At 31.3% G+C, this 22,876-nt stretch overlaps 1 long non-coding RNA gene across 1 annotated transcript; it reads left to right on the forward strand.

Moving 5' to 3' along the window:
• The first annotated feature begins 1,426 nt into the window (after nt 1-1,426).
• Nucleotides 1,427-6,983, forward strand: LOC108905268. The gene is made up of 3 exons (XR_001964264.2): nt 1,427-2,515; nt 3,004-3,081; nt 6,884-6,983. It is a non-coding gene; the product is annotated as an uncharacterized LOC108905268 (long non-coding RNA).
• The last annotated feature ends 15,893 nt before the right edge of the window (nt 6,984-22,876 follow it).

Raw genomic sequence — 22,876 nt, forward strand, 5'->3', positions numbered from 1 at the left:
TATATCTTGTAGTAAAACAAGCCACTTATTGTCTTTATTTGGTTCAAGGCAATATGATTAAAATATTTTGTAATACCACACCCTTCCATAAAGGATTTAGTGATTTTAAGATTACATATAAATTATTCTTTTATGCATAGAAAAATAAAACTTATTCAAACGCATGACATGGCATATAATTTTTTTATCTATTTTTCGTTTTTATTTACTTCAGTTACTTTTTTTTTTAGGATTCATCTGAAGCGTAGGAATCATAAACTATCCTATACTATTATGAAGTTCGTTTTGTACTACAGCTATTTCTATTTAAACCACGTTCCAATATTTTCACTGTCAATGTCAGGGCCTCATTAAAACGTTAATAGCATAGCGTATGGTTCTCAAGTCGTCAAGGTTACACAAATATAACATATGAATATATTTAAATACAGACAAGCTGTCTGTGATATAATTTGAGTGGATATTTAGCTTTTCCAGCTGTTTGAAACCAGGTGGGTGTAGTGATGTAAATGGTAAAATGACAAATTGTTACATACACAAATTACTGTAAAATTACCGTAATATTACGCACCGCGAGATAACGGATGTAATTTATGTAATTTTTGTAACTTACGTAAATTACGTAATTTACTGTAATTAATGTTAATTTACACTTAATTTTAAATATCGCGCCAATTTCAAATTTGACATTTAAGATTTTATAACCTTTCTTTTAGTTTAGCAATATTAGCATTCATTCTGAAGAGTATGGTGATAGTGAGGAAGAGCACCAGCATTATACAAGCTCTAATAGCTGTTTTACATTGACAATTTATTCATGAATGAATTAACGAAGTTCTTCATGAATTAATTCACGAATTTATTGGTAAACAGTGTGGTTTTACACTGCTACAGACTTTGTCAAGTTTTTTTACGCATAAATCAGTTCTACCAACAAATCAAAGAAGCAAATAAACTTAAAAAATGTCACCTTTCCACTCATAATTGTAGTGACACAACAGCGGTACCGTTTTGACATATATCATATAAACATTAGTTTTTGTAAGTAACAAATTAGTAAAAACAATGCAAAACTAGTACGACGCCACACAATTATTTACATATTCCAATAACATAACCTCATTACTTATCTGAGGCAGGAAATCTGTTGGGTTGGTACTTCTGAACTTCACGAAGAAATTGACGAAAATTAGAGCATGTTCTAATTCGTCAAGAACTTGATGAATAAATTCATGAAGTTATTTGACAGTAGACAAGAAATTCGACAAGTGTAATGCACCAAGCATTACACTTGTCCAATTTCTTGATGAAGCGACTTCATGAATTAATTCATCAATAAATTGTCAATGTAAAATAAGAATAAGGTATTACCTGAAAGAAATGAAGGATTTGAGGCAAAATGTAATGAAAAAAGGCGTGTTATTATTATACAAAATATTTCACTTGAAAAGGTTTGTTTTTCGTTGTTGCATTTTTAGTTCATAATTTTGACTAAAATTTAGGTTGACCATGCAAAGACCGAACTGACAGAAATAGATAGAACAAAAGAGGTAGAAAAGGAAACAGAAATAAACGACGAAGAATTAATTACTGAAGAATTAAGAACTGTTAATTGTAATTAACATTCTACCAAAAAAGGCCTATGTCCCGGAAAAACAAATGCTTAAAGAAACGAAAGCTGCTTTACATAGAAACCTAAATATTTGTATTTAGATTTGATTTATTTTATTTTTACTGCTGCACTTATATGAATATTACTTATATGAATAAAAATTTTAATTTTTTTGCTTAAAAATCGACAAATATTATTTTTTAATCATTGAATTGCAGGATTAGTTTTATAGAAGCTGAGTACTGAGAAGCTAAACAAGCCGAGTACACTTTAAAATGTCGTAAAATTTAAATGTCATAAATTACATAAATTACAAGCTAATTTGTAAATTACATGAAATGTTACCAGTAAAATTACATTTTCATAAATTACAAGTAATTTAACATCACTAGTTGAGTGCTGCCAGAAGTAATATGAGATATCACGTAATTTTTAGTTTTTCTAATTAAATATTTTGATTACTTGTTAGTTTTAATTACAGTTAGCCCTTAATAATTACTATTTATAATCATTTTGTCTAAATGTTTCTACTGATGTTACACTGTACTCAAATCCGAATTACGGCTAGCTATTAATTGAGCGACTTTTAACTCTATTCTTTGTATATAAAGCCAATTTAGAGTTGACTTTTTATCTAACATGACGATTACTCAGACTTGGTTTTTAATTAACTAAATATTGAGTGCAAAAATAAATCACTCATAAATGATTAATTAGGATATACAGTGTTGAAATTAATTCACTACGCGCCCTTCGCGGGGCGTCTTTCTGTTCTGGCTGAGGCTGAGACTCGTCAGCTGAGACCCGCCGCCGCCGGATAAGGACTGTTCTCCTAGCGATCACGCTTTTCTGGAGCATCTAACGGACACTTATCAACTATGGTCGAGATTACAGCAGCAATAAGTAAGTGGTACCATCTTCACGGCGCCATTCAAATTATTCGAAATTAATATACATTTAAACTCACTAAGTAATGAGGACATTTACTCTGATTTATGTACAAGTGCACCAAATACGAGTCTACGTCAAGAATTTATTTAAGAAGTACCTATATTGCAATTGAGTAAAATGATCAAAATGCCCAATATTGAGTGAAAATGTACACAATAATTTCACTCAATGGATTCAATCTGTACCTTTATTGCTTTCACTCACACCGATTTTTTTACAATGTAAAAACTGAAAACTACTTTTATTTATTTGCTTTTTTGTTCTGTCAATGAGGTAGTTCTTTGCGACACTTTTTACTAATTCTTCAAAATCCAATTGATTCGTTTGGTCGCCGCTGAACAAATACTATCTTGTGACATTGTTATGTGCTTTCAATGCATTTCATGCATATTCCTAGTGCTTGGAAACATTTTTTTTGGATTACTTCTCTTTGCATGTAGTGTTCTGCAAGCGACTGCATCCACTGGGCACAACCTTCTTCGAGAGGCGCCTCTTCTGGCAAAACAACAGCGATAAGGGTAAGTCGCTTCCTTAGGCTATCTCATTATTTATATTTTTCCCATTCCTGTTCTCTTAAAACATTCACTTACGGAAATTTTGCGATATAATCTGTTTTCCATTTTGAACTTACGTAACAGCTATCCTAATGGCTAATACCATTAATAATTATTACCACGCGTGTAGCAATTAACTATTAAAGTATGTAATCAATTATTTAAATGTCAGCCAGTTTTGCATTTTTCTTATTACGTTTTATTACGATAATACGTTTTGACTTCTGGGGGAAGCAAGAAAACGCATTGAATAATGTCATTATTTTGTTTTGAATACCGATGTTATTTATTTGTGGCAAAGTTTTTTTCTCTATTTGTTAGAGTATTTTGTAACATGTGAATAAAAAATAAAAAGGTAATTGATCAAACACTTGCACCAAAAGAATTATTCAAGGGTTATTTGATGAACCCATGTTTGGCTAAAAATATTACACTGAAAAAATCAGATATAAAAAATAAAATAATACTCATTACTAAGAAACCAGGCACTACAGCTAGTTAACGTTTAGAAAAATAAATCTGAGTTCGTTCTCAAGACTAAGAATGACATTCCTATTTGAAATATATTTGACAGCTTAAGTTTTTGTATGTTACTATTTTAGTATAGGTAACTGAAATCTATTATTCAGATATTTTCACTAAGTTTATTAATTAACAATTATTTTAAAAAAATAGAAATTTAAAAACTTTGTAATACAAATTTGATTTATTGTCATTTTCGACCAATGCCTTATAAAAATATAAATGGTAAAGAAATGGTAAAAATTTTGAACAAATTATTATAACTATTCTTCTACAACTTTTATGTAGACGATTTTTGGTAAATCGACTTTTTTTACGAGTTCTACCAGCTGTTAAAATACCTAAATGACTCAACTTTGAAAACACCTTGTATCAGGCAATTTAAAAAAATATATTTTTCAAATTTATATTATTTATATTTATATTTCCAAAACTTCAAACAGTTTATTGGCAACGGCCATACCACGATGTAAAATACCAGTTCTCGTCCGATCACTGAAGTCAAGCATCGTCGGGCGCGGTTAATAGTACTTGTAGTCCAAGCATTCTGTCATGGATTAATGTTAAATTTGCAGAAATTATTACCTGGACAAAAAAAATATGACCGTATAGAAAATTAAATTTTAAATTGAGTTTCTTGTTCTTTAAACTCGATCCAATATGGCGAACATGGTTAAAAAAAATCGCAAAATTGAAAAAACGGTTTTTCGAAAATAACTGAAAAATATAGCACGGATTGAAAAATTTTAAATGAGAAAGTTGTAGGTTTCAAAAAGATCTATCCACTGATTTTTTGAAAGTATCGATTGCTTTGTTACTTTTCGAGATATATCGAAAAAACCGTTAAAAATCTTCTCTTTTCTCTTCTTCTATAACTCGTTTACATTTACATGCCCATATTTGCTATTTACTACAAGCATAGCCCGCGGCAAGCCAAAAAAGTACATTTTCGTAAAATTTTAAAATATTAATTATTTTTCGAGATATATCGATTTTTTGAAAAAAAGGCGGTCTCGAAAATTGGCTAGATCTTCTCAGCGGATAGCCCTACAGTAACGATTTTCGGTTTATTTTCTTCGTAAAAAGTTATATTATCATGCTGATAAAAAATGTTGACGATTTTATTAATTTTAAGGATCAAAAAATGACTGAAAAAGTTGCACTTTTTTTGGGTATGTTTTTTTCAAATAACTATTTCAATTTTTATTATTTTTTTGTACTTAATCTGGGGTAGCTAAACACGAATATTATAGCATTTTCGCATTAGAAGCAAAATAGACCCGTTAATGTTTAGTTTTCTTTCTTTAAAAGTCATTTTCATAAAATAAAAATTGAAATAGTAATTTGAAAAAAACATACCCAAAAAAGTGCAACTTTCTCAAAGTCATTTTTTATCCTTAAAATTAATAAAATCGTCAACATTTTTTAACAGCATGATAATATAACTCTTTACGAAGAAAATAAACCAAACATCGTTACTGTAGGGCTATCCGCTGAGAAGATTTAGCCAATTTTCGAGAGCGCCTTTTTTTCAAAAAATCGATATATCTCGAAAAATAATTAATATTTTTAAATTTTTCAAAAATGTACTTTTTTGGCTTGCCGCAGGCTATGCTTGTAGTAAATAGCAAATATGGGCATGTAAATGTAAACGAGTTATAGAAGAAGAGAAAAGAGAAGATTTTTAACGGTTTTTTCGATATATCTCGAAAAGTAACAAAGCAATCGATACTTTCAAAACATCAGTGGATAGATCTTTTTGAAACCTACAACTTTCTCATTTAAAATGTTTCAATCCGTGCTATATTTTTTTAGTTATTTTCGAAAAACCGTTTTTTTCAATTTTGCGATTTTTTTTAACCATGTTCGCCATATTGGATCGAGTTTAAAGTAAAAGAAACTCAATTTAAAATTTAATTTTCTATACGGTCATATTTTTTTTGTCCAGGTAATAATTTCTGTAAGCATTTCTCTATAATGCTTGGACTATTGGATGGGTGACCGCTTGGGAACACCGCGTGTCGTTGTTATTTTTTTTGCAAATCTTAAAAAAATTATTCTGAAAAATAAATGGAAATATCATGTGTTCCTTTTTATTTTTCCTTAAGACTTTAAAACGACAGCACATTGTAATGAGGTTATTATACTACTGCTAAAATATCTTTACAGTATTGCTATAAAATAATGTTTCCTTTCAAATAGACTGGTTGAAACCGAATCCTAAATCTTCTATAATAAAGCAGTAGCATACACAGAAAAGAAAGTTTGGGGAGCCGAAATGTAGTAAGTGAAATATGTCTTTCAGAAATAGACAAAGCCTCTTCAGTAACAACAAAAAAAATATAGATTTTTTGTGTTTAATTTTGAATACGTTATCTTAATTTTGCAACGATTCGAATTCCATACTAATATCCACTATCCGTTAAGAAATTTACAGATTTTTAAATTTTATATTAACTTTTGATGCGATACAATACGGTTTATTCTATTATTTATTATTGAAAATGTGGTGTTATCCATATTTTATGAATATGTATTTTATAACATAAGTACTTGGCATAGTTTACTTATAAATGTCTGTAATTCAAGTAGAATAAATATTTACGCAATTTTTGCAGGTGTTGCGTATAAAAAATCTACCATTGTATATAAAAGTAGAGCAGGTCATATTGAAAAGTATGTTTTATTTACAGAATAACTGTAGCATTCCTTCTTGTTATTTCATATACCGGGTAGGAAAGTACCGATAGTCTATTTGAAGTTGAGAGTGATAATGTAAACCATAGAAATCCATGTGATAGACAAGGATGGGTAATAGTGAAGGTGTCTAATTGTCACCGCCCATTTCGCCCTTCCACAAATAAGAAGTGGATCTTATTTGTGGAAGGGCGAAACGGGTGGTGACTATGAGATGCCTTCATTATAACCATCCTTCTCTATCGCATGGATTTCTATGGCTTTATCACTCTCACGTAACTTCAGATAGACCATCGGTACTTTCCTACCCGGTATGCAGATATTTAATTTAGTTCTTTGTTTAGAATTCAAGACAAGAGACGATTGAAAAACTTTAATCATAAATACGTTTTTTCTCTAGGAAATACCTTTATAGTTATAGACTTTAGTTAAGAATTTTTGTTGACTTTTAATATTAAGCTGTTTTTTTTAATTATCGCGAATAAAAAGTTATTATAACGACCATTTGACCATTTAGAGCTCTAAAATGTTTTTTTTTTTTTCACAGATGCAGTTTGTTGTCAATAATAAGTGTAGGTACCAAAGAGAAAAAACTTTAAATTAAAGAAAACTTAAGACAAATTTATTAATCAATTTTTGGGGTTATGTAACTCCGTTAATATTGAGCTTTTAAAAAAATGTCACGTGAACTTGGTACTATTATTTTTATGAGTAGATTCACTCCTAAATTTTTTGCTCGTAATTTATCAAATCATAATTTATATACAGTACTGTATATTAGAAACCTTTTAGCAGACTTTGAGCCAAAACTTTCACGATATCCACGAGTTGAATCAAGTTTCTTTACTACACACTAATATAATTGTATATGAATAATAATAATGTCCCCACAAGTTGTGTAATGATTTTTTTCAATAAAAAAAATAATAATAATTTTATGTTTCATTCATCACCATATGTTCATGTTCTAGTTCTAGTGACCTCCTACATCTAAACAATCGAATAGATAATGCCAATAACTGTATAATTTTAATACAAACCTACTTCCAATTCAAGTTCAATTCTTTTTTAGAATTTTGCATTCAAATGATTTTCAAATGATTTTTACCATCTAGAGATAGCTTTAATTTAATAGACGCATGTATTTTAAAAATGATTTTTACCACATAACTTTAATTTCATAGATAAACCAATATAATTTTCAAATAGTAGTAAGTTTCTTTGTTTCCTATTCCTTGAAATATTTGATTGATAAATTAATACTTTTGACATCATATTATCGTCTTCTGTTTATAATCTTAATACGATAATCATTTTTTTATTTTTAATTAGGTAAAGCTCATTGCTCCAACTAACTATTAATAATAACCTCAATAATTTCCTAGAATTTAAATTAATTTTCAGTATTATTTATATAAGAAAAGTAAAATTTCCAGATATATGACTATGAATATTTTTAGTCGTTATAGAGACATTCCATATCTACGTCAGAAGTTTGTTTTTTGCAGGAAAAATATAAATAGTTTGTTGCACGGGAAGACATACGAGTATTTAAATGTTTCTGAGAAAGTTCTTATAAATAAGTTTTTTAATAATGCCACATAAAAAGTTAATAACAAAATTCTTGAAATTGCTACAAATGATAAAATAAATACACATTAATTTGTTTATGGAATAGCAGTTTTATGGTGATGTTTATAAAATTTAAATAGGTGATTAAGTAATATTTATATGAATACAGTAGTTATAAATCTAGTATCTGTAGAATTACACAACCCCACAAAAAATGACAAGACCATGGTGTCTACAGGGTGGTCCGAATTTTATGCAGGAAACTTCGAGGGTAGATAGATCTCTTTAAAATAGTAGGTGTTTGCCTTATAAACATAGGTCCGGAACGGCCTCGTTTTAGAGATACAGGGTGTTGAAGTTGTTAAAAAAAATTGATTTTTTGTTTATATCTCCGGAATCCATCGACCGATTTCAATAAAATTTAGTACAGATAATGTATGATAGTAGGCCTTGTATTCCCTAAAATATGAGCACTAAAGATTCAACCAGTGGTTTACAACCGGACAGGGTCACCTCCTCTTTTAAAAAAAAACCTACGCCACTGTATTTTTTACAAGCTATTGTAACGAATTTATATTCTAATGCACAAAATACGTAAAAAAGGTAACTTGAATTTTTTCCCTAAAGTTCACCGTTCTCAAGTTATTCATACCAATACAATCCCCTTGTGGCAGACACTTCTAACCATAATATTACAAGAATATTTATGTTTATGCTTAAAAGTAAGTGCAATTTGTAAGCACATCAACAAAATTCTTTACACTCATCGCTTTCATCTTTTTGGATTAAAACAATATTTGGAAAATCACGACAAAGGAATGAAAGGCACAGAAATGAAATTTTAAAAGCATTTGACGACGATCCTCGGGTAAGTACACGAAGAACGTCTCGGCAACTTGGGGTGAGTAAATCGAAAATTTGAAAAGTTCTACGTAAGGATGGCAGAAATCCGTACCATTTACAACCTGTGCAAAATTTACTTCCGGGAGATGCAGAGAGACGCCTGAATTTTTATCAGTGGTTGTTTGAATTCTTACTAGAAATACTTTGGACCGATGAGGCTACGTTCACAAGGCGAGGGGTAGTGAATTTTCACAATCTGGATATTTGGTCACAAGAAAATCCTCATGAAATTCGGAGTCATTTCTAAACTTTCTAGAAAACCATCTATTTGAATTATTAGAGGATGTTCCATTAAATATACGACAAAATAGCTGGATACAAATGGATGGTGCTCCTGCGCATTTTAGGAGAATAATACAAGAATGGCTTAATGAAAATTATATGAGATGATGGATAGGTAGAAGACCAAATGCCAATGTCAACCATAATGGTGCCGAGGGTCCAGTGTCTTGGCCAGCCAGATCGCCAGATCTAAACTCCCTGGACTTCTATGTTTGGGGTGACCTACTTGAAAAGTTTACTCTACTCCAATAGATACTAGACCACAACTAATGCAGCGAATAGAAGACAGGTGTAATGAATTAAAAGAAAACCACCACATGATATTAGCTTCAATTAGTTCCATTAATAGAAAATGTCAGAAATGTATCGATGTGGGTGGTTCGAATTTTAAACAATTGCTGTAAATACTTAACGTTAATTTTGTTTCTTGTTTAGTTGTTGTTGCTTGGTAAAATACATGTATTTTTATTATTATTTTGATTTAAATTGTTCTTATTTGTAAAGATAATGCCTCCAGGGAAAACTAAAACACACCAGGAACACTACCTCACAAGTGATGTGGAAAGAATTTTGTTGATGTGCTTACAAATTGCACTTACTTTTATGCATAAACATAAATATTTTTGTAATATTATGATTGAAGTGTCTGCCACAAGGGGATTGTATTTGTATGAATAACTTGAAAATGGTGAACCTTAGGGAAAAAATTCAGGTCACATTTTTTACTTATGTAGTGCATTAGAATATAAATCCGTTACAATAACTTGTAAAAAATACAGTGGCGTAGGTTTTTTTTATAAAAAGGGGGTGACCCCTGTCCAGTTGTACACCACTGGTTAAACCTTTAGAGCTCATATTTTAGGGAATGCAAGGCCTACTATCGTACATTATTTGTACCAAATTTTATTGAAATCGGTTAATACATTCCTGAGATATAAACAAAAAATATATTTTTTTTAACAACTTCAACACCCTGTATCTCTAAAACGAGGCTGTTCCAGACCTATGTTTATAAGGTAAACTCCTGTTATTTTAAAGAGATCTATCTGTCCTCGAAGTTTCCTGCATAAAATTCGGACCACCCCGTATATGTTTTTGGAGTTGTTGAATCCGAATCCGGTTTTCGTTTGATCTAAGCAGCTTTGGGTTAAGGTCAGTTCAAGGTTAAATGTAGAGAAACCACTGCCAACAAACTAAACTTACATATCTATACGTTTTTGGGTTTGCTGAATTCGAATTCGGTGTCCGTTGGACCCGATCAAGTGTGAGTTAAGGTCAGTTTAAGGTCAAATTGGCAATTGGTTCTCTAAGTAATATTAAATAAATGGGGCGTCGGTATCAAGGTAGATGGGATATACACATGTTAGTCGATTACTGGGGGTCGTTAAGACGATATTTACCATTGAAATCGTGAAGACGTAAACGAAATCTAATTCGCAGATCTTTTGACAACAAAATATTTCGGTACCACAAAAGTGAGTAGTAGTCTTCATACCATAATAGTGAGATGTGATTTCATGCGTGCCATCAAGGCAAGAATCTTGAAAAGCTTACTTAATTAGGCCTATTGTTAGCAGAATTTTGTCATGTCAAAACAATTAACTCGAGAGTCACGAGCTCAGAGTTAAAACTTTCATTCTTCTTACTTAAATTTTAATACGCGTAAATACTTAAATTGAGTGTTTCCAATTTAGACCTTGAGAATATTTAGCAGACCTGATCGGATCAAACAGACTCCCGATTCGGATTCAGCGACCTCAAAACCGTATAGATGTATTGGTTTACCTTGTCGGCAATTAATTCCGTACAATTGACCTTGAACCCAGAGCAAGTCGGATCAAATGGGTACTGAATTCGGATACAGCAACCCCAAAAACGAATACATATATAGGTTTACTTTGTTGGCAATTGATTCTCTACATTTAACCTTGAATTGACCTGAACCCAGACTTGATCGGGTCAAAAAGGACCAGGTGATTGTTTAACTAATTGGAAGAAACACATTTGGAAAAAATCTAAACCGGATTGCTTGTTTTTTGGCATTGGACACCTCACTGCGGACAAGGACTTTTGCCCTGCTTTAGCAAATATGATATGAGTAAAAAGACATAATGGTGAAGAAGATGATCTACCGTGGCGGAAGATTATTTGGCAAAGAATGCTGGAATTGAAGCCCTATGCCAATCCTGTGGTGAATACTAGCAGTTGGGTAGGCAAATCCTATATTTCTAGTAGTACAATTATATAAAAGTCAATATAGCACAAAATATCCAACATTCTTTTTTAATCAATAATTTAAAAAAAGTTGTAGGTACCTAATCAAAAAATAATACGAATTTATGAAATGTTTTATTATTTCTAATTAGTATTGCTAATAGTAGTAAAAGAAAAGTTTTCAAGAAGAGATAATGTTGGGTGAAACCATTAATAAATATGTAACAAGGGTCCTAAATTAGATTCCTGAGTTGCATCAAATCTGAACGAATTAAAACTATCTATCTGTTAGATATGATGTAATAAACTTAATAAGATTATTAGTCAACCTAACACAAGTTTATTAAGCCATACATAAGGATCGACTTGACCAAAGCCCTTGCATGAAACATCATATTGTCTTGACAATGCAATCCATGGTTTCACAAATTAATTGAGATATACAAGCTAAGTTTGTTAATAAAACCATGTTGATCCAGCGAGAAAATATACAGGGTGATTCAGAACTTATCCAAAAAAAAATTCTGAATGTACAGGGGACACTTACAAATACAATTTTGTAAAGAAAAAATCAAAAAGGGCAGTTCGAAATTGATTTAAAAATACACTTCTGCACGGCACTGGAAACTGGTCCACTATAAAACCTGACCCCGCACAATGCGACCGGCATGGCGGTGTGATAAAAACGGACAAAAACTTTCGCAAGGAAAGAAATATGTAAATAGAATTTTATCGCACCTATTTTATATCGGCAAATTCAACTGCTTTTGCCTTTATTAATTAATAAAATTAATTTGTGTTTTTAAATAATAAAATCATTTGACATACCCGAAGTTACAACAATTGTTCAAAATTTTATCCACCAATGTGTAAACACATTTGGGTTCGTTGTACAAGTTTCTACGATCTAACACAAATGTCGTCTTGTTTCACCATAACACAAATGCTTCACCATAAATTAAAACGATATCCATCAACTCCGAGTACACGCAAACCATTTTTGACACTAACTACCCATTTTTGACACTAACTACCCATTTTTGACACTAACTACTAAAAACCTATTGTAAACACCACAGATAAAAGGTAAATATCGCAACGACGATTGCAAAATCCGAATTCATTATTCGGAATCGCTGAGGCCACGTGGCGAATGACGATAGAGACTACAGTTGTCCAGCTATGTAGTGGTTGAATGTACTATAACTTCAATATTTTGTTATGTTACAAAAAATTTTTTACGATATTAATTCCATTTCTCATGCTGCATCTATTCCCAAATTTTTTTGGATAAGTTGTGAATCACCCTGTATTTAGTTGAAGCACAGCAAATATTTACAACAAACCTAGGTATATGTAGAATCAGGACCAGATTTATGGTATTACAATACAGCATCATAATTACTATCACATTATGATATAGCAGCAGAAAAACATTTTTATTATCTGTTCATATAAAATAATAATCCCACGAAATACTCATATCATTGCAATTCAAATGGGTAGTACTAAACGTCAGCATGCATTAATCATTTATCAAAAGTCTACTCTAAAGTCTACTTACGGCTGCGAGATCTTCGTTTCCCGGGTCACCGCACAGATAAACAAAACACGGAGACTGTCAAACGCGCTCGGTTTTGTAGTCATTCGATTAAGAAATTTTACCAGCCCGCCGTAAAAGTAAAACAGTGGGACGAGTCACGGTTTTAATGCAATCTTTAACGATGGTCTTAAGTAATTGGCGACTATTAAGACTTTTATCTTTCGCAGCAGGCCCGCCGGCCTGGAAGGAAGGAACATTGTTTTGTCTAAGCCGAGAGAAAAACAGCTTGTAACGCTAATTATGTTTAGGCTACATGCTGCGTCAAATAAAAAGTACTTAACGTCAGTTTCAAATAAGAGGAATAGTTGTAATATGAGGGTGAATCGCATTTTAACACGAGACTTGTTTTACTCTATCACATCAGATGTTTGATAAGCCAATAGTGCGAAAAAACATGGTTTTTCAGTATATCTGACATTATGTTACATTTAATTTCCTTTCCGCTGATAGCACATTGCGCGTTAGCGAGTTCCACAGTTCCACATGTCAAACACATGATTCGGCAAGAAACACAGTCTTGTACGGGTGTGACAATATTCTTCACTTAACTTTAAATCTTAAATCATGACCTCGTAGTCCTTGTTATGACATCACCATTTATCCTCCTACCCTCCAAAGACTACAGATTTAGGTGTGTTAAACGTATACCGTAAGGAAGATGATTAAACCCAATGTTTAGCAACATATTTTCAGACACCTCCTAATTCTGACCACAGATCACCAAGAAGTCAAAGACATTATACTAAATTTAAAAAATAAAAAATCTTCTGGAATTGACAACCTGAAGTCAGAGGTAATTAAACATATTGTGGAGTTTGTGACTGAGCCGATAGCATACATTATAAATGAGAGCATGAAAACTGGTACTTGGCCATCTGCATTTAAAAACTCTGTGGTTACTCCTATTTTTTAAAAAGGAAATAGTGCGTTATCAACTATCTATAGGCCCATTTCGTTAATAACAAATTTCTGTAAAATATTTTAAAAAATTATTAAAATAAGAATAACGTCTTTTTTAAATAAATATGTTACTTTCACAAAAACAATATGGTTTTAAGGAACATACGTCAACCCAAGATGCTATTATAACGCTCACAAATAATGTCTCCTCTGCTCTAGATAAAGGCCAGCCTTGTTTGTGCACTTGCATTGACCTTACCAAAGCCTTTGACACTGTTAGTCATCCTATGCTTCTAAAATCGCTTGAAAATATAGGAATTAGAGGTCAATGTCATAAACTTTTAGAGAGTTATTTGTCAAATAGAAAACAGTGTGTAAAGGTTGGAGGTGAGTGCAGTGGATGGTTACCTGTCAAATATGGTGTTCCGCAAGGCACGATTTTAGGGCCCCTGTTATTTTTAATATATATTAATGATTTACTTGGGCTACTTACCAGTGGAGATGTTATAGGCTTTGCAGACGATACAGCTATCTTCCATAAAGGTAACACTTGGGACGAACTGAAAGAAACTGTGAAAAGTGAAATGTCTTATGTAAAAGATTGGTTCAGTTACAAACTATTGACAATTAACCTGGAAAAGACGAGCTACTTGCCTTTTACATGCAATAAGTCAGTTTCCCCATCTTTTGATTATCTGAAATTAGAAAGCCAGGGTCATACAATTAGAATCTTACCTGCAACAAAAACAAAATATTTAGGTGTTTTTATAGATTGTCGTTTAAAATGGGATATACATATAAATTATGTTATAAAGCTTCAGTCCATTTTATATACCTTTAAGTATCTCTGTACGATGTTGTCTAGACAATATCTAAAAATAGTCTATCATGCTTTAATACAGAGTCATATGAATTACGCTGTACTATCTTGGGGTTCAGCGGTTAGAAGTCACATTGAAACACTCACAATTATACGAAAAAGATTTTTAAAGATGATGTTGCTAAAAAAATTAACTTACCCTAATAATGAGTTGTACCTTGAAGCTAAAGTCTTCGATGTAAGACAACTTTATTACTACAACTGTGTTTGTAGGTATCATTATACTGATAATAAGCATGAAATGTCTCATAATTATGAAACCAGAAGAAAACAAAAGTTCTTGTCTCCCTTTATGCAAAAAAATTTGGGGCAAAGATCACTACTATATTTAGCACCTAAACTATATAACACTGTACCTGATTCCTTGAAAGTAAACAATCTATCAATGTATGCATTCAAGAGAAAAATTAAAATGTACATATTAGAAACTCTTCGGGCAACAATAAGTAAATATTTTTATTAATACAATTAATCCGAATTGACTGATTCCGTAAACATATACATACTTTTCTTCTCTCTGTATAATTATGTATTTTTTTCCTATTTTGTTTTATTATATATATGTTTGATGTTTTTCTGTGATAGGCATTTTGTGATGTATCAACATATTTTACTTTATGTTCTTAAAACAAGTGTAAACTTATCAAATATTGTTTATTCGTATAGCTTTTAATATTGATTTACGTTTTATATACTCTGTATTTTTCTACGAATAAATTATTATTATTATTATTAATTGCAGAGTGTCGTCTTGCTTTAAAAGACCATATAGTAATTTAATTAGTTTGGAGTATTTGTCCATATTCGAAAATTGAATAGCATCTGCTAAGACTCAAAAAGAGAGACCAATCAAATCATAAACACCCAGTTGGTTCTCCAGAATTTCGAAAGTTTGTCGATTTTTTTTCATTTCTAAATTCCAACATTTCTTTTATTCCATCTGCTATATTTGATCCGCTACATTGAATTTAATAATTTTGACATCAGATTCGTAATCAGCGACTCCGAAAGCCTGACGTAATGGAGCAATTCTGAGGTCGGATTGGGATTGAGTGCGTCAAAGAAAATTGGTGTAAAATTTTGTCGGTTTATGAAATTATATGTTCACTTAGTCTTCTTTCTAAGGCCCCTACAGGCCCATATGTGTATGTTCCACATATAGGGTGTCCGGAAATTCCTTTGAAACAATTGAAGTTGCGATTTAATACAGGATAACATAAAAAAATTCGTATGGACATAGACTCTAAACTGTGTTATTGATACAAATATTCCGTTCTTTCAATTAGTCCTTCACGGGATAATAGTTGCTACCAAAGCCTCAACCCCGATGAATTGGGTTACTTGGAAACAACGTACCGTATTCGGCCTTTTTTCGTCTGAAACTGACTTGACACCTTCTCGATATAATTTTCCATTTAGACCTTCGACTGAGTCATTTTGCACTGCTTTGTTTTTGAGCACTCTTCATTTGAGCCTTTTTGTCATCTTTCGCTGTCTTTATTTTTGGGCTATTAAGCACTATTATGTATGAAGTGAATTTTGTATGGAATACATATAATTAGATTATCTGAAATTATTAGTGTATAATATTAATTTAACTACATGCCATAGGGTATTTACAGAAATTGAATAGATAGCCATATAAGGCCTACTAACCAGATACTTCAATCCTAGTTAATAAATCGCAAATGCTGAAATGAAGGAATTTCTGTCTTCTGTCCAAAAATTCCAAATATCCATATCCATATGTTCTTATCTATCCGCTAACATCATTGGGTTTTGTGGGTGTCATCTGCTCCGTCTTGATTTGTCTGGAATGGTTTTAGTCCAAGCATTATAGAGAAATGCTTACAGAAATTATTACCAAGACAAAAAAAATATGACCGTATAGAAAATTAAATTGTAAATTGAATTTCTTATTCTTTAAACTCGATCCAAAATGGCGAACATGGTTAAAAAAAATCTCAAAGTTGCAAAAAACGGTTTTTCTAAAATAACTAAAAAATATAGCACCTATTGAAAAATTTTAAATGGGAAAGTTGTATGTTTTAAAAAGATCTATCGACTGATTTTTTGTAAGTATCGATTGCTTTGTTACTTTTCGAGATATATCGAAAAAAACCGTTAATAATATTCTGTTTTCTCTTCTTCTATAACTCGTTTACATTTACGTTCCCATATTTGCTATTTACTGCTAGCATAGCCCGCGGCAAGCCAAAAAAGTACATTTTTGAAAAATTTAAAAATATTAATTATTTTTCGAGATATATCGATTTTTTGCAAAAAAGGGGCTCTCGAAGATTGGCTAGATCTTCTCAGCGGATAGCCCTACAGTAATGATTTTCGGTTTATTTTCTTCGTAAAGAGTTATATTATCATGCTGTTATAAAATGATTACGATTTTATTAATTTTAAGGATCAAAAAATTACTTTGAAAAAGTTGCACTTTTTTTGGGTATGTTTTTTTTCAAATAATTTCAATTTTTATTTTATGAAAATGACTTTTAAAGAAAGAACCTGCTGACATTTTTTCACGAATTTAATAAAAAAAATGTTTTCTACGACCTTCTGGAGTCGAGATAATTTTTTTATTTAAAAAAAAAATTGAGGAGGCAATTTACATTTTACAGCGATGCGCTTAATGGAGGTTAATATTGAATACTTATATTTCAAAAAAAAAATAAATAAAAAATAGTAGGATATGTTTACTTGATTTTTAGTATTGGTACTTGAGTAATAAACTGAGCGTGCAAGCGCTGAGTGCGTCAGCTGGAGCGGACGGAGAAGTAGGGGGAAGAGGCGCGCGCTCGCTCTGAAAACTGATGACGTGCAGTCTAAATGGCTAGCGCTTGCAAAATCTTTGATATCTCGGGTTCTGGACCACGTACAAAAATTATTTTGTACTTAATCTGGAGTAGCTAAACACAAATATTAGTCATTTTCGCCTTAGAAGCAAAATAGTCCCGTAAATGTTTACCCATTTAGACTGCACGTCATCAGTTTTCAGAGCGAGCGCGCGCCGCTTCCCTCTACTTCTCCGTCCGCTCCAGCTGACGCACTCAGCGCTTGCATGCTTCAGTTTATTACTTAATTACTAATATTAAAAATCAAGTAAACATATCTTACTATTTTTTTTTGAAAATATAAGTATTCAATATTAACCTCCGTCAAGCGCATCGCTGTAAAATGTTAATTGCGTCCTCAAATTTTTTTTAAATAAAAAAATTATCTCGGCTCCAGAAGGCAGTAAATAGCAAATATGGGAACGTAAATGTAAACGAGTTATAGAAGAAGAGAAAAGAGAAGATTTTTAACGGTTTTTTCGATATATCTCGAAAAGTAACAAAGCAATCGCTACTTACAAAAAATCAGTCGATAGATCTTTTTAAAACCTACAACTTTCTCATTTAAAATTTTTCAATAGGTGTTATATTTTTTTAGTTATTTTAAAAAAACCGTTTTTTGCAACTTTGAGATTTTTTTTAACCATGTTCGCCATTTTGGATCGAGTTTAAAGAATAAGAAACTCCATTTAAAATTTATTTTCTATACGGTCATATTTTTTTTGACCAGGTAATAATTTCTGCAAATTTAACGTTAATCCGTGACAGAATGCTTGGACTATTTGGAGCTCTATGGACAGCAGATTGTTGGATTCGAAACATATTATAAGAGAATAGGCTCTATTTCAGAAAATGATGCAACGTTGTTCCAAATGAAAATAGGCACTTAAGGTCGATCCCCATCAGACTGGTGGGATATGACATGAGACACGGATTCTGATTTGATAAGCATCCAGCAGTAAGCAGGCAGCAATAGCGACAATGTTTTGTGGTATGTACATTATTCAGCTTCAATCAGTCACTTTTCTATTGTAGATACATAGCTAAACGACAAAATTTTATTGATGTTGCTACTGAGTATATACTTTCTTGTGCCACGCCATACCACGTTGTTCTAGTGGGAATCAGCCTTTTGGTACAGATATGATGATTTTGGTGTACGAATTAATATCAATGAAGTAGATTTTTTTTAATTAGCCATTACTGATTCAGTGACGTTTTTACATAATTTTAAATTTATTGTGTTTCAAATCCGACACAGGAATGGAAACAGATAGCATTATCTTGTATTTGCTACCGAAACTTTCATTTCACTCCAATAAATTTGAAAAACAAACTTCCGTTTCCATGTGATTCACCCTCGTATGAGAATTAACCTGCCTTTGTACTTCGTTAAGCTATTAAGTAATCAATTCAAATGAATGAAATCAAAACAATACCAAATTTAATTAAATCTCAGATATTCGATCTGACATTCCAGGGGCTGACATTGCCTTGATCCTAAACTAATTAAAAAAAAAATTAGATGTAATGTATATTTGAATCTATGTAATATTCAAACTATTTTTTAAATGTAAGTAGAATATAATAACAAACGTAATAATAATGTGAATAAATTGCATGTAGAATAAATCTACCCACAATTTTTACTACTCCTTAGTCTGTTGAAATAATTTGGTGTATTCTTTGCAAGGAAGATAATGCAATCGCTCATTGGTTGAATAGAATAGAAAAATTACAGCCGGTGAAACAGCACTGAAAGAAATGGGTTTATTAAACTGTGTATCTAGAATAATGTGTATAGCGCATATTAAAACTTTTATAACCAATATACGACTTTTATTAAAAAAAAAGCAATCATCTCCATACTCATTATAGAATGAGTTTAACTGGGAGGTGCTTAATACACCTTATGCATCTATGAAATAAAGGTTATAATGAATTACTTATACATTATTAGGTGTTATAGACTTTATGTTCCAATTGTATAGTAGGGAAGATTTGTTGTATAAAGACCAGTATCCGAATTTGTATATAACAATTATATTAACAGAATTATCCGTTCTTATACTGATTATGTTTCCGTTTTTAACGTGTAAAACGCGTCTTATAATGGTTAAGTGATCGTCACCTCTCCGTGCATAATCGGTTATGATCGTAAAATTTCCGACAGTCCGCTGTGCATCGACTTACGAATATTACACGTCTAGTTTGATGAAAATAGACGGTATAGGCACATGTTTTGTGGGATACATGATCATATCGCGTTGTGTGAAATGGAAAATTATGTAAGTATCTAATTGTTTTATGGCTTGTAATTGTTTTGTTTTTCAAATGTAAATCTTGTCTAAATCTTAAAAATTATTATCTTGTAGGTATGCCCTATTAGAAACAGCTGATGGAAGTTTTACATAAGAAGGAGGAACAGAACGCTAGCGGTGACAAAGAGGAGCATGGGTATAAAGTCAATCAACCAGAGGGAATAGAATTAGAAGGAAAGATATTCAACCTATCAGGGGATGCTTCATTCTTAAGGTGGAAAAGTTATAGTGCAAATTCTCATGTAATACAAGAAAATACGGGTGCATCGTTACTAAGAAAATAAACTGGACAATTTTGGGAGCGATTTGTCATCATTTTTAATGCTTAAAAGTATGTTTTGTGTATGTTTACATTAGAACCTTAGCTTGTAATTACAGTTATCCAATAAAATTTCTGAAAACTTAGTCATATATTTTTAACTCATACAGAGTATACAACAGTTAAAACATTTATTATTATAGAACTTATAACCAGTACTAGATGTTCTAATAACGATATGGAGCACTTTAGTAACAGTTATTGCTATTATTTCGTAAAGGGCATAAAAAACGTTGTATATTAGTTATACAATAATTTAATAAAGAATAAGGTTTATAGTCACTATACAACTGTGCTAGCAGTACGCGTTTTATATCCAATATTCACCTGTTTAACTGTCACATATAGTATACAATGGTCTTATAAGGGCATATAGAATTCTAATAAAGAATACAGCGCATTTCTTTCAGTGAGAAAGTTGTGTTTTAATATAATATTGATCTTGTTTTAATAACTTTTAATTTAACCTAAATTTAATTGCCCCCATGAATGAAATAAAATTACTGTTCAAACAAAATTACTGGTTACGTGTCTTGTAATCATTTATGAAGCGTCTCTATATTTGCGTATCATGTACAAATACAGAGGTCTGACTTTTGTTTCCATCTGAAGCGTGTCAGTGCGTAACATAGGCGTACAAATAACACAATCGCGTTATTAATTTCATATTTTGGTTATTCCAATAATGTTAAAAGTATAAGTATGTGTGGATGTTAGTAGCCAATCTGATAATCAGAATAGTCTTTAACGGACAAATTTAACAGATCGAGAATGTGTATCAGTGAATTCGATTTCGAAGCGCGGATAGGTCGGTGAGTGATGGAGTGGAAATATGCAATTCATTCAGAAGTGGTTGTCTGGAATTGATGGAAGTGTAAAAGAAACAAAAACTTCATTTTGATGGAAAAGAGTTGAAATATGCAAACCGTATTAAGATTTGCGGATTTTATTTTAAATTTTCATTATTAATGAGAATTAAAACTGCAATCGTAGAAGAAAATTTGCCTAGGCTGTTCCAAAAAGATGCATGAAATTAATTTTCTTCCATAAAGAACTACACGGTTACAAGACTGATTCTGTCTGTGAATTTCTAGAATATGTCTGTGTTATTGAATGCAAGCGAAATGATTTTGTGTACAGGCTCTGTGCGTTAGAAATTTAGGTCCATCTCCCATTAAATATGCTCATGTCTTTTACTCATCTGCTATGTACGTTTCGTAGATCTCGCTGTCTTCGGACTGTAAATCCGTGTTTTGAGTTTGGGACTTGAAACCGTCGAATGAAGCTGAAGGGGTTGTAAGGGCCGATTGAATATTGAATCTGAATATCCAAGATATACAATGAGCCCTACGAACTCTGCCTAAGGAGAATCTTAATTCATGCAACATTTCGGTTGTTTTTTAGGTTTTAGGTGTGATTTCCGAAATTAAAGGTAATTTAGGATCCTGTGACAGATTTCGTTTCTGTGGTTCAAATACATGAGATGGCATAGATCTCATAGGTGAAACATACCACTTTTTGTCTGTCTGTATTGTTTTTTACAACGTTTACAATCTACATGATTACTGCATGTTTTCACTTATAAAAAAGGATTTTATTTGAAATATTTTACAGATGAAATACAAGTTAGTTTGAGAATTTCTGGAACTGATATTATGACAATAAGACACAAATTATATGACCATAAGACACAAATTTAGAGGAAAAATGTCATAAAAAATAAACAATGTTAAATTTCAAATCATGGCAACTTTCTTAATTTATTTACCATTATTTGACAACAAAATAATGCTTACTTTAATCCAAAAGTTGATGCTTAAAAGCCTAGTAAAAATTTTGAATTAAAATTAAAAAAAAAATCGCAATGAATTGCTTTGTAAATTTGGATTCGGTGGTTCTCTGGAATGAGAATCATAAATCCATATCCTAGATGCCAGAGGGAGGATAAAAAAAATTGTTTCTCACTGTATGTATAAAAGTTTTAATAGAAAATATTATTCTCTTAAATATTTTACTCAAATAAGGTACACTAACTTTGTGTTGCGAAATTTAATCGTTTCAACAGTATTTACTGTTTTTTCATTGGATGTAATTTAATTTTCAAGACAAAAGTTTGTGGAGGTACTTACGCAAAACTATCATAGTTACACTGAAAAAACAATTACTTTCTATTAAAGGAATCGGTTGTTTTGAATGCAGTTAGTTTACATTTATGCTAGTTACATTGAGATAAACCTGTTACATTCAATACAAGTCATTTGATTTGTTTGAATTAAAAAAAGAAACAGTTTGCAACAGATTTGTCTATAATTAACAAATTAGATTTAATATAACCATTTATGATTTTAGAATATTTGTTAGGCGAATTAAAAGAATAAATTTTTAATACAAATTTATATTCGTTTTTATTTAATAAATATTATTTTATATTGGCCTATCTAACGTTACAATTAAACTTTAAAGGAAAATTATTCCAAATATATAATTTCTTAAATGTGAACCAGCTGGTTATAAAAGTTAAATTTTTATATAGTTTAAAACTATTATCAGTTCAATAGTAAAATATATTATTTAAAAATTATTCCAATCACGTGACCAAGTTGTGTTCTCCCCTGACAGTCGTATCTTCGCCATCATGGCGACTATGTATGCAAGCTGCCTGTAGTGTATTGTTTAGTTCAGTAGGCTAGTATGGACCTCGGT

The sequence above is a fragment of the Anoplophora glabripennis genome, unplaced genomic scaffold, assembly GCF_000390285.2.
Source record: "Anoplophora glabripennis isolate ALB-LARVAE unplaced genomic scaffold, Agla_2.0 scaffold172, whole genome shotgun sequence".
Lineage (NCBI taxonomy): Eukaryota > Metazoa > Arthropoda > Insecta > Coleoptera > Cerambycidae > Anoplophora > Anoplophora glabripennis.